Raw genomic sequence first — 12,874 nt, forward strand, 5'->3', positions numbered from 1 at the left:
GATTGGCCTGTGATCTGTTTATTGTTCATCTTTTGTTCAGTACATTGACTGAGTGGATTTAAATTGAAAATGAGGTTTGAAGACATGATGGTCTGTTCACACATGAATGAGAGATGCTGTGGGCCAGACGCTCAGTCCAAGAGGAGCAACTGACATCAGAAATAAACCCCAACTGTCAGAATGAACATGGTTCAATCTGGATGTGATGAACAGCAGCAACAGCAGAATCCAACCCCTGTAATTATCTGTGAACTCGCTGGTGTGTCACCAGGTGGGATGACTGAGTAAATCTCTTCCGACACACGGAGCAGGTGAATGGCCTCTCCCCAGTGTGAACTCGCTGGTGCCTCAGCTGAGCGGATGAATTAGCAAATCCCTTCCCACACTCAGAGCAGGTGAATGGCCTCTCACCAGTGTGAACTCGCTGGTGTTTCACCAGCTTGGATGAAGTAGTGAATCCCTTCCCACACTCAGAGCAGGTGAATGGCCTCTCCCCAGTGTGAATTCGTTGATGTGCCAGCAGGTTCCATGACACAGAGAATCTCTTCCCACACTCAGAGCAGGTGAATGGCCTCTCCCCAGTGTGAACTCGCTGGTGCATCAATAGGGCGGATGAAAGAATGAATCCCTTACCACACTCAGTGCAGGTAAATGGCCTCTCCCCAGTGTGAACTCGCTCGTGTTTGAGTAGGGCGGATGAATGAATGAATCCCTTCCCACACTCAGTACAGGTGAACGGCCTCTCCCCAGTGTGAATTCGCTGGTGCATCAGCAGGGTGGATGACTGAGTGAATCCCTTCCCACATTCTGTGCAGGTGAACGGCCTCTCCCCAGTGTGAACTCGCTGGTGCATCAGCAGGGTGGATGACTGAGTAAATCCCTTCCCACACTCAGAGCAGGTGAACGGCCTCTCCCCAGTGTGAACTCGCTGGTGTATCAGCAGGGTGGATGAATGAGTAAAACCCTCCCCACAATCAGAGCAGGTGAATGGCCTCTCCCCAGTGTGAATTCGTTGATGTGCCAGCAGGTTCCATGACAGAGAGAATCTCTTCCCACACTCAGTGCAGGTGAACGGCCTCTCCCCAGTGTGAACTCGCTGGTGTTTTAGTAGGGCAGATGAACGAATGAATCCCTTACCACACTCAGTGCAGGTAAATGGCCTCTCCCCAGTGTGAACTCGCTTGTGTGTGAGTAGGGAGGATGAATGAATGAATCCCTTCCCACACTCAGTGCAGGTAAATGGCCTCTCCCCAGTATGAACTCGCTGGTGTGCGAGTAGGGAGGATGAATGAGTGAATCCCTTCCCACACTCAGTGCAGATGAACGGCCTCTTCTCAGTTTGACTGTGTCGATGAGTTTCCAGCTCAGACGTGTAATTTAATTCTTTCTCACGGTCTCCACATTTCCACAGCTTCTCCCCAGTCTGACTACACTTGTGTACCGACAGGCCAGCTGATCGGCTGAAGCCTCGTCCACACACAGAACACATGTACGGTTTCTCCACACTTTTTGCTTCCATGATCAAAGGCCGATGATATTCAGATCCTGATGAATCGAGTGACTGTCACATCTTGAGGTGATGTTTGAGTTTCCTTCCGCAAATCCTCCCTTTCTAATATCCTGTAACATGAAGTTACAACAGGAAAAAGGGAGTGAGAGAGAACCCACAAAAACACAAAGACAAGTTGTGAAATTGAGCTGAATGAATCTGGTAATTTGTGGGACCAGAACAGAGAGTGGGCGGGGCTTCAGGGTCCCAGTGACCAGGACAGAAAATCATTGACTCATTAATTTCATTCTCACTCTGCACACAGGGGCTGGAGAACTGAACCCAGCCACAGTAGAGGGAGGGAGAAAACTGGCAGAGGAGGAAAGAAATGGACGCATCCTGAGATCCACACTCAGTGCTATGCGCCGCCATATGCACACACTGGACCTCTCTCTCCAGCAGCACCGTCTCACCTTATCTCAAATCTGTTCTACTCCGCAGTTTCATCTCATCTTACGTCTCATCCGACGCATTAACAAAAAACTTTTTTTCTTCCTTTCAGGTGTTAAGGAACGCAAGCTCCAGCAGCTGATGGGGACTAATGCCCCTCCAGATCCTCCTTCCGCTTCACTTCCCTCTGACCCCACCCCTTCTGATCTGACCCCTTGCCGTGTATTCACTATGCCCTCTGACCTCCCCCTCTCTGATGCTGAGCGTTCTGTACTCAGCAAAGGTCTCAGTTTTATCCCCTTACGCCCCCACCTCAATGCATTTCGCGCTCGGCATGACGTTGAGCTCTTCTTCCGTCGCCTCCGGGCTCACTTCTTCGACCAGGAGTCCTCCCCACGACCAGCAGACCCATTCACCCGCCTCCAGCATTCTCCCTCTACCTGGACCCCTCACCCTGGCCTCTTACCCGCTCTTGATCTCTTCATTGAAAACTGTCGGCGAGACATTGGTCGTCTCAATTTCTCTGCCCCCCTCACTCACTCTAACCTGTCCCCCTCTGAACTTGAGGCACTCCGTTCTCTCAGGTCTAACCCCGACATGGTCATCAAACCTGCAGACAAGGGTGGTGCTGTTGTTGTATGGCGTACCGACCTCTACCTTGCAGAAGCTCAACGCCAACTCACAGACACCTCTTCCTACCTCCCTCTGGACCATGACCCCACCACCGAACATCAAGCCACCGTCCAAAGGACTGTCACTGACCTCATCTCCTCTGGAGATCTTCCCTCTACAGCTTCCAACCTCATAGTCCCGCAACCCAGGACAGCCCGCTTCTACCTCCTTCCCAAAATCCACAAACGGGACTGTCCCGGCAGACCCATCGTGTCAGCCTGCTCCTGCCCAACTGAACTTATTTCTTCCTATCTAGACTCTATCTTTTCTCCGCTGGTCCAGTCTCTTCCCACCTACATCCGTGACTCTTCTGACGCCCTACGTCATTTTGACAATTTCCAGTTTCCTGGTCCCAACCGCCTCCTCTTCACTATGGACGTCCAATCGCTCTACACCTCCATCCCCCACCAGGATGGTTTGAGGGCTCTCCGCTTCTTCCTGGAACAGAGGCCCAACCAGTCCCCATCCACCAACACCCTCCTCCGCCTGGCTGAACTTGTTCTCACATTGAACAACTTCTCCTTCAACTCCATGCATTTCCTTCAAGTAAAAGGTGTCGCTGTGGGTACCCGCATGGGTCCTAGTTATGCCTGTCTTTTTGAGGGATATGTCGAGCATTCTTTGTTCCAGTCCTACTCAGGCCCCCTCCCCCAACTCTTTTTCCAGTACATTGATGACTGTATCGGTGCCGTTTCCTGCTCCCGCCCCGAACTAGAAAACTTTATCAACTTTGCTTCCAATTTCCACCCTTCTCTCACCTTTACATGGTCCATCTCTGACACTTCCCTTCCTTGACTTCTCTGTCTCCATCTCTGGGGATAGGTTGTCTACCAATATCCATTATAAGCCCACTGACTCCCACAGCTACCTCGACTACACATCCTCACACCCTACCTCCTGTAAGGACTCCATTCCATTCTCCCAGTTTCTCCGTCTCCGACGCATCTGCTCTGATGATGCTACCTTCCATGACGGTGCTTCTGATATGACCTCCTTTTTCCTCAACCGAGGATTTCCCCGCACTGTGGTTGACAGGGCCCTCAACCGTGTCCGACCCATTCCCCGCACCTCTACCCTCACCCCTTCCCCTCCCTCCCAGAACCGTGACAGGGTTCCCCTTGTCCTCACTTTTCATCCCACCAGCCTCCATATCCAAAGGATCATCCTCCGCCATTTTCGCCACCTCCAGCGTGATGCCACTACCAGTCGCATCTTCCCCTCCCTTCCCCTGTCAGCATTCCGAAGGGATCGTTCCCTCCGCGACACCCTGGTCCACTCCTCCATTACCCCCACCACCTCGTCCCCGTCCCAGGGCACCTTCCCTTGCAATCGCAGGAGGTGTAATACCTGCCCATTTACCTCCTCTCTCCTCACTATCCCAGGTCCCAAACACTCCTTTCAGGTGAAGCAGCGATTTACTTGTACTTCTTTCAATGTAGTATACTGTATTCGCTGCTCACAGTGTGGTCTCCTCTACATTGGGGAGACCAAGCGCAGACTGGGTGACCGCTTTGCGGAACATCTCCGCTCAGTCCGCAAGCAGGACCCTGAGCTTCCGGTTGCTTGCCATTTCAACACTCCCCCCTGCTCTCATGCTCACATCTCTGTCCTGGGATTGCTGCAGTGTTCCAGTGAACATCAACGCAAGCTCGAGGAACAGCATCTCATCTACCGATTAGGCACACTACAGCCTGCCGGACTGAACATTGAGTTCAATAATTTCAGAGCATGACAGCCCCCCACTTTACTTTCATTTTTAGTTATTTTTTCTTCCTTTTTTTTTTTGCATTCCTTTTTACATTTTTTACAATCTTTTTTTGCATTTATTTCATTTCATCTTAGTTTGTTCAGTTTGCTTACCCACTGTTTTTTTCAGGTTGTTTTTCTTCAGGATTGCACTTGCTGATGTTCAATATTCAGTATATTCACACCTAATCTGTACTAATGCTTTGTCTTTCAACACACCATTAACATATTGTTTGCCTTTGCTCCGTGACCTTTTGGTCAGCTATGTGGCCTGGTCCAATCTGCACCTTCTCCTTTGTTATCTCTTGCCCAACCCCCACCTCACTTGTTTATAATCTGTGACTTTTCTAATATTTGTCAGTTCCGAAGAAGGGTCACTGACCCGAAACGTTAACTCTGCTTCTCTTACCACAGATGCTGCCAGACCTGTTGAGTGAATCCAGCATTTCTTGTTTTTGTTTCAGATTTCCAGCATCCGCAGTATTTTGCTTTTATTTGAGGAAAGAAATGGTGCAGATGGTGTCATGGGTTTGGATTTCAGCACAGGGAGGAGGGAGAGTGTGTGGGACTGCGATTTACAGCTTTGGGGAAACAAGAGAGGAATAAAATGTTCCATAGGATCTCGAATTGTCTGTTCTGAATTTCTATCCTGTACTGACAGTGATGACTTTTATTACCTCCTTTTACAGGGGATTAGGAGAGGATTTACACACATTGATTTGATGCTCACTCTGCACACAGGGGCTTTCGCACCATCTCTCCTGAAGGTGCTGGGGTCACTGTTTACATCCCACTGAACTGTAAGAAAGAATATCTTATTAGATGATATTAAAGATAGTATTATATTATAATAATATAACGAGAGGCCGTTCACCTGCTCCATCTGTGGGAAGGAATTTAATCGATATCTAAAATGCTGAGACACCAGTGAGTTCACAAGTGACTGTAGCTGTTGCATTCTGTAATTATTGCTGCTGTTAATCACATCCAGGACTGAACCATATTCATTCTGACAGTGGGGTTTATATCTGCTGTGTTAATATTCTTTATAGCTGGGGTGGAGTTTAATATTCCAGCAACTGATTTGCTTTACTTTGTAACTTTTACTCTTCAAATAAAGTAGCTCCCTTTGGGCTATTCTCAGGGTTTTGTGGGATGAAACCAAACAGTGATTTACTTGTACTTTTGGCAATTTTGTATATTATATTCACTGCTCACAATGAGATCTGTTCTACATTGGGAAGACCAAACACAGATAGGGTGATCACTTTGAGAAACATCTCCATTCAGTCTGCAAGCGTGTTCCTGAGTTTCCAGTCACTTCCCATTTTAATTCTCCGTCCCACTCCCACTCTGACCTCTCTGTCCTCAGCCTCCTGCCCTGTTCCAATGAAGCTCAATGGGAGCTCGAGGAACAGGACTTGACAACCTTCCGGACTCAACATTGAGTTCAGCAGTTTCTGTAATAACAGACAGTTGTCAGGATCTGGAACGCTCCACCTGAAAAAGGTGGTTGAACCTGATTCTATCAGTCATTTTAAAAGGGAGTTGACAGGTATTTGAGAATGAGGAACTTACAGGCTTACAAACACCAAGTGGGTGTGTGGGACTAAGCACAACTGCTCTTTCAAAGGGCCAGCACAAGCACAAAGGGTTGAATGGCCTCCTTCTGTGCTGTAAATTTCTATGATTCTAGGAGTTGGCCATTTAGCCCCTCGAGCCTGTTCCACCAGGAAATGAGATCATGGTTGATCTGTGATCTAACTCTATATACCCGACTTTGTCCCATTTCCATTAATACCTTTGGTTAACAAAGATCTATCAATGTCAGATTTAACATTAACATTGATCTCGCATCAAGTGCTGTTTGTGGAAGAGAGTTTCAAATTTCTACCACCTTTTGTGTGTAGAAATGTTTCCTAACTTCACTCCTGAAAGGTCTGGCTCTAACTTTTACTCTACGCCTCCTAGTTCGACACTCCAGAACATCCAGCCCATGGGCCAGAATCCAGACTGTCAATGGTATCCATCGCACCTGACAATGGTTACAGCTCCTTTACCAACATGGCGGAGACACATCACTGCACACGTCCTCCTTTACCAAGATGACAGACAAGCTTCCGTACCTGATATTTTGGCTCCTTTAGTGAGATGGCGGTGCGCGGGCTGAGCTGCTTCTCTGCTGGCACTTCCCGCCCAAACTCCATATCCAGTGCAGCCTTCCTGGACGTGAGCTCAGGACCCAGGCCAAGCACTGGCTCTGCCTGTGTATGTACTCAGCCTGGGCCTCAGGCTCTTCATCACCATCTGAGGAGGTGCAGGCCCAGCAGCAAGGTGCAGTGGTAACCAGGCCCTGGGAGCAGGCTGCTGGGGTGACCGGGCCCTGGGAGCAGGGTGCCAGGGTGACCAGGCCCTGGGAGCGGAGCAGAGAGACAGAGGCCGGCAGACATGGAGCGAGAGAGAGAGAGCGGGGGAGGGAGGGAGAGGGAGAGAGGGCGGGGGAGGGAGAGGGAGAGGGAGAGGGAGCGGGAGAGGGTGCGGGAGAGGGAGCGGGAGAGGGAGCGGGAGAGAGAGCGGGAGAGAGAGCGGGAGAGAGAGCGGGAGAGAGAGCGGGAGAGAGAGCGGGAGAGAGAGCGGGAGAGCGGGAGAGGGAGAGAGAGCGGGAGAGGGAGAGAGAGCGGGAGAGGGAGAGAGAGCGGGAGTGGGAGAGGGAGAGAGAGCGGGAGAGGGAGAGGGAGAGAGAGCGGGAGAGGGAGAGAGAGCGGGAGAGGGAGAGAGAGCGGGAGAGGGAGAGAGAGCGGGAGAGGGAGAGAGAGAGCGGGAGAGAGAGAAAGCGCGGGGGGATGGGGAAGAGAGAGAGAGTGGTGGGGGGGGAAGAGAGAGAGAGAGAACGGGGGAGAGAGAGAGAGAGAGAGAGCGAGAGACAGACGCAGTGGTTAGCACTGCAGCCTCACAGCTCCAGGGTCCTGGCTTCGATTCTGGGTACTGCCTTTGCAGAGTTTGCAAGTTCTCCCTGTGACCGCGTGGGTGTTCTCTGGGTGCTCCGGTTTCCGCCCACAGAAAAAGACTTGCAGGTTGATAGGTAAGCTGGCCATTGTAAATTGCCGCTGGTGTAGGTAGGTGGTAGGGAATATGGGGTTACTGTAGGGTTAGTGTAAATGGGTGGTTGTTGCTTGGCACAGACTCGGTGGGCCAAAGGGCCCGTTTCAGTGCTGTATCTCTAAATAAAGTAGAGAGAGCAGGAGACAGGGAGAGTGCGAGATCAAGATCTCTCCTCACAAATGGAATCTATCTGGAATTCTCTGCATCGCTACATCAAGTGTGCAGGCAGACAATGTCTGCTACTGCAAGCAAAAACCATGCCAGGTAACTCACTAAATCAGTCTTCAGCATAGTGTTGGGAAAGTAAGTTAATACATTAGTTTCCTCATTTAAAGCTTATTCACAAAAATGCACATTATTGTTATTTTGATGAACAGTAAAATAAATTTCTAATACCTTTACCTTTCCGAAAGTTGCTCACCTCCGGCCCCCTATGCAGGACAACATTTCGAATGTTGCCCCTAATGCATAAAGGCTGGACACTCCTGATCTATACTATCAGATGTAACATCCTGAAAATTTCCAGGTTGTCAGAAGGGATAGAGAGAGGCAATAAATGCTTAATGGCACAGATCTGAAGAGCGTGCAGGGACAGAGGGACCTGGGGGTTTATATGTATAGATCATTGAAGGTGGCAGGACATATTGAGAACAGTTAGCAAATAATATGGGATTTTGGGCTTGATAAATAGAGGTATTGAGTGCAAAAGCAGGGAAGTTAAGGGGAACTTTTATAAAACTCTGGTTCATCCAGTTCTGATCACCACACTTTAGGAAGGATGGGAAGGTCCTTGAGAGGGTGTAGAGGAGATTTACCAGAATGGTTCCAGGGATGAGGGAATTTAGCTACAAGGTTAGGTTGGAGAAGCTGGGATTGTTCTCCTTGGAATGCGGGACTGGGAGCTTCTTATTGGGGGTGTTGAGGCCTACACCGGATATTTCTGAAGCCTCCCTGCACATCCACCAGCTTCATTCCTCCCCTGCACTCGGCGATTTCTCACCCACTGAGGATCTGACACGACTGCTTCCGTCCAGCTCGAGCACCTTCACTGCCTTTGATTCTGTGAGCAACTCGTGCAATAAAACAAAAGCAAAGTCCTGCAGATGCTGGAAATCTGAAATAAAAGGAGAAAATGCTGGAAATACTCAGCAGGTCTCAGTGAAGAGAGAAACATATTGAATGTTTCAGGCACATCAAACAGCTGGTGCCTGCAGCCTGGAACTCGGAGTGGGAGAGGGAGGAAAAATGAGGAGAGACAATATAGTCCAACACTCACAACAACCTACAATCCACCGACATTACCGGGATAGGGAGACAGAGTTTAGAAACACTCAGCAACACGACTCCAGTAAAAGATCCCAGGAGGAAAAGGGGGAGCAGTGTGTGTACCTGCCCTGATATCCCCCTCCCCAGGCCTGTCAGTCAAACCCCCCACTCCTCCCAGTCCACAGCTCAGCCTATCAGCTTCCTGCACCTTGAGCCAGCCCTGCCCAGGTGTGGCCCAGTCCAAGGGGAGTCTTTGTGGAACCAGGGAGGGGGGACCTCCTGCCCTGTGCTGTGTCCCAAATGGTTCCTCCCTCCCTCCCCTCCCCCAGGCCCCTTTATAACTGAGCTCAGTTTCCCGCAGCTGCCGCCCGCTTGGTGCAAACACAGGACCGGGAGTTTGTTATTGGGGGTGTTGAGGCCTACACCGGGTGTTTCTGAAGCCTCCCCGCCCACCAGCCGCCACTTCCCGGCTGCAGAAGCCTCTCTCCGCCGCCTTCAAACACTGGTCCGCAATGCGCCTGCGCACCCGGGACTTAACCTCTGACCTCACAATGTCTGGGTGATTAACGGCAGCTCCGGACCAATAGGAAAAGGGGGCGGGGCAGGAGGACAGATTCTGCGCAGTTCCTCCCTCATTTGCTTCTCTTTGAAAGCCCGAGGATGAATCCATCAGCATCCGGGACCTGTCAGCCCGCAGCTCCATTAGTTCCTTTTCATAAAACTGTCTCATTCCCTTTGAAATGTTTCAATTAAACCTGCCTCCCCCACACTCTCAGACAGTGCATTCCACACATTAACCACTCGCTGGCTGGAAAAGTTTTTCCTCATGTTATTTTTGTTTCTCTTCCCAATTACTTTCAATCTGTTCCCTCTCGTCCTCAATCCTTTCACCAGTGGGAACAGTTTCTCTCCATCTGCTCTGTTTGACCTGATGCCATGAGACATCATGGGGTCCGGAGCCCATGTTGAGGACGTCTCGGGCAACTCCCTCCTGACTGTATAACACTGTGCCGTCACCTCTGCTGGGTCTGTCCTGCTGGTGGGACACCTAGGGATGGTGATGGCAGTGTCTGGGACATTGTCTGTAAGGTATGATTCTCTGTCCAGACCTCTCATGATTTTGAATACCTCGATCAAATCACCTCTCAGCCTTCTCTTCAAGGAAAACAGCACACTTTTTCTTGATCGTAATCTCTACCTCTTTTATAATCCAGGGAGCTCTGGATTTATTTGCCTTACGTTTCCACTTCGAGGGAACATATGTTAACTGTGCCCGAACTGTATTTTTTTTTGAAGGTAACGCATTGTTCAGCTTTCAGGTTTCCTGGCAACTTTTGAATCTCACTTATTCAGCCAGCTCCATTCTTACGCCATTGAAGTTGTCTTTCCCCCAGTTAATTACTGTTTCTCTGGATTGTTCTTTGTCCTTTTCAATAGTCAGCCTACATCTTATGCCTTCTGGGGCAAAACAATGGCATGGTGATAATGTCACTGAACAAGTAATCCAGTGGCCCAGGCCAATGCCCTGGGGAGACAGGTTCAAATTCCACCACGGCAGCTGGTGGCATTTGAATTCAATTAATTAATAAGTTCAATTAATTAATAGAAAAAATCTGGAATTAAGATATCTAGTCGCAGAAATAGTGCCGCGAAACTATCATCGATTGTCGTAAAAACCCATCTGGTTCACTAATGTCCTTACCAGGTCTGGAATACATGTGACTCCAGACCCACAGCAATGTGGTTGGCTCTTAACTGCCCTCTGAAATGGCCGAGCAAGCCACTCAGTTGTTAGGGGCAATTAGGGATGGGCAGCAAAGGCTGGCCTTGCCAGCGATGCCCACATCCCATGAAAGAATAAAAATACAATCTCAGGGAGTGGATGTCAGGGTGGCTGGAAATGAGTAATTCTGAGATTGTCTGTTACCTTCTTTAATCTTGACAAATATATGAATAGGAAGGGAATAGAGGGAATAAAAACAAGAAATGCTGCAACCACTCAGCAGGTCTGGCAGCACCTGTGAAAGGAGAAGCAGAGTGAACATTTCTGGTCAGTGACCCTTCTTCGGAACCTTAGGGTCACTGACCCGAAACGTTAACTCTGCTTCTCTTTTCACAGATGCTGCCAGACCTGCTGAGCTGTTCCAGCATTTCTTGTTTTTATTTCAGATTTCCAGCATCCACAGTATTTTGCTTTTATTTTCGGGAATAGAGGGATATGGGCCCCGGAAGTGCAGAAGGTTTTAGTTTAGGCAGGCATCAAGATCGGCGCAGGCTTGGAGGGCTGAATGGCCTGTTCCTGTGCTGTTCTCTGTTGATACAATGATCAATCTCCCCTACTGATACTTGATCCACTTGGCCCACCTCATTCCTGAACAACTCGAGGAACACTTGTCCCTCACTGCCCTTTACACTACTACTATCCCACTATATGTTTGAATAATTAAAGTCCCCCATTATAACTACCCTATAATTTTTGCACCTCTCTGTAATTTCCTTGCATTATTTTTCCTCCACGTTCTTCCCACTAGCTGGTGGCCTATAGACAACACTGAGCAATGTAAATGCACCTTTTTTGTTCCTTCGTTCTAGCCAAATTGATTCTGTTCTGGACACCAATGGGACATCCTTTTTCTCCAACACAGCAATGTTCTCATTAATCAATAGTCCGCCACCCCTTTCCCTTTCCTGAACACCTTGTATCCAGGAATATTTAACACCCAGTCCTGCCCTTCTTTGAGTCATGTCTCTGTTCTCGCCACAAGATCATATTTGCACATGGCAATCTGCACATGGACCTCACCAATCTTATTAGCCACACTCTGTGCATTCACATACATACACATTAACCCTGATTTAGACTTTATTACTTTCTCCCTGACTCTGATCCCACCTGAGAACTTGCTATTCCCACTCAAGTGCTATCTATCTCCCCCAGTATTCTGTGCACCTTGGTGTTCTGTCTGATATTTTCTCTGGTTGCCATACCCCTGACAAGTTACCAGTTTTGCTTCCCTCCAATTGGAACTCCCTCTCAGGTTTCCATCCCCTTACCAATCTAGTTTAAACCCTCCCCAACAGCACTAGTAATCTCCCTGTGAGGATATTAGTCCCAGTCCTGCTAAGAAGCAACCCGTCCATCTTGTACGGGTCCCACCTGCCCCTGCACGAGTCCCAGTGCGTCAGAAATCTGATGTCGTCCCTCCCACACCAGTTCTCCAACCACCTGTTCAATCGGTCAATTCTTGTATTCCTATGCTCACTTGCACATGGGAGTAGGAGTAATCCTGAGATAACTGCTTTTGAGGCCCTGCTTTTTTAATCTCCTTCCTAGTTCCCTAAAATTTGTTGTCAGGACCTCATTTACCCTTTGCATCTATGTTAATGGTGCCAACGTGGACCACGACCTCTGGCTGTTCACCTTCCCCCAGATAAATGTCCTGTAGCCGTTCCGTGACATCCTTGATCCTGGCACCAGGGAGGCAACACACCATCCTGGAGTCCAACCTACGGCTGCAGAAAGACTTCTGTGTTCCCCTGACTAATGAATGCCCCATCACGACTGCTCTTCCACTCTTCCTCCTCCCCTCTTGTGCAGCTGAGCCACCTGTGGTGCCAAAAACATGGCTCTGTCTGCACTCCTCTGAGGAACCATCACCCTCACCAGTATCCAAAATGGAAAGCCGATTATCAAGTGAGATCATATCAGGGGACTCCTGCACTACCTGCCTGGTTCTCTTAGACTGTCTGTCGGTTACCCATTCCTTATCCTCTTTCATGCTTCTAACCTGTGGTGTGATCACCTCCCTAAACCTGCTATCCATGTCGTTCTCTGCACAGTGACTCCAGCCACTGCTCGAGATCCAAACCCTAGAGCTCAAGCTTGTGCAGCCGGTGACACTTCCTGCAGATGTGTTTGTCTAGGACACATGGTGCGTCCACGACATCCCACATGTCACAAGCTGTGCTTTGTACTCAGCCGTGCCAGACCTTAACTTAACCGACTATTTAGAAGGAGAATATCTGACCAGTTACTCACCAACCAGCTCCTTCCACTGCACAGAAACAAGAACCAAATACTGGAGGACTGAAAAAGTAGAAAGAAAAGGAGCACCTCCTCTCCCCTTCACTGAACTCACCACTCAGCAA

At 49.2% G+C, this 12,874-nt stretch overlaps 1 pseudogene; it reads right to left on the reverse strand.

Moving 5' to 3' along the window:
• LOC137348857 (zinc finger protein 271-like) overlaps positions 1-12,874 on the reverse strand; it is a 140,102-nt pseudogene that overhangs the window by 98,101 nt on the left and 29,127 nt on the right.

The sequence above is a fragment of the Heterodontus francisci genome, chromosome 34, assembly GCF_036365525.1.
Source record: "Heterodontus francisci isolate sHetFra1 chromosome 34, sHetFra1.hap1, whole genome shotgun sequence".
NCBI lineage: Eukaryota > Metazoa > Chordata > Chondrichthyes > Heterodontiformes > Heterodontidae > Heterodontus > Heterodontus francisci.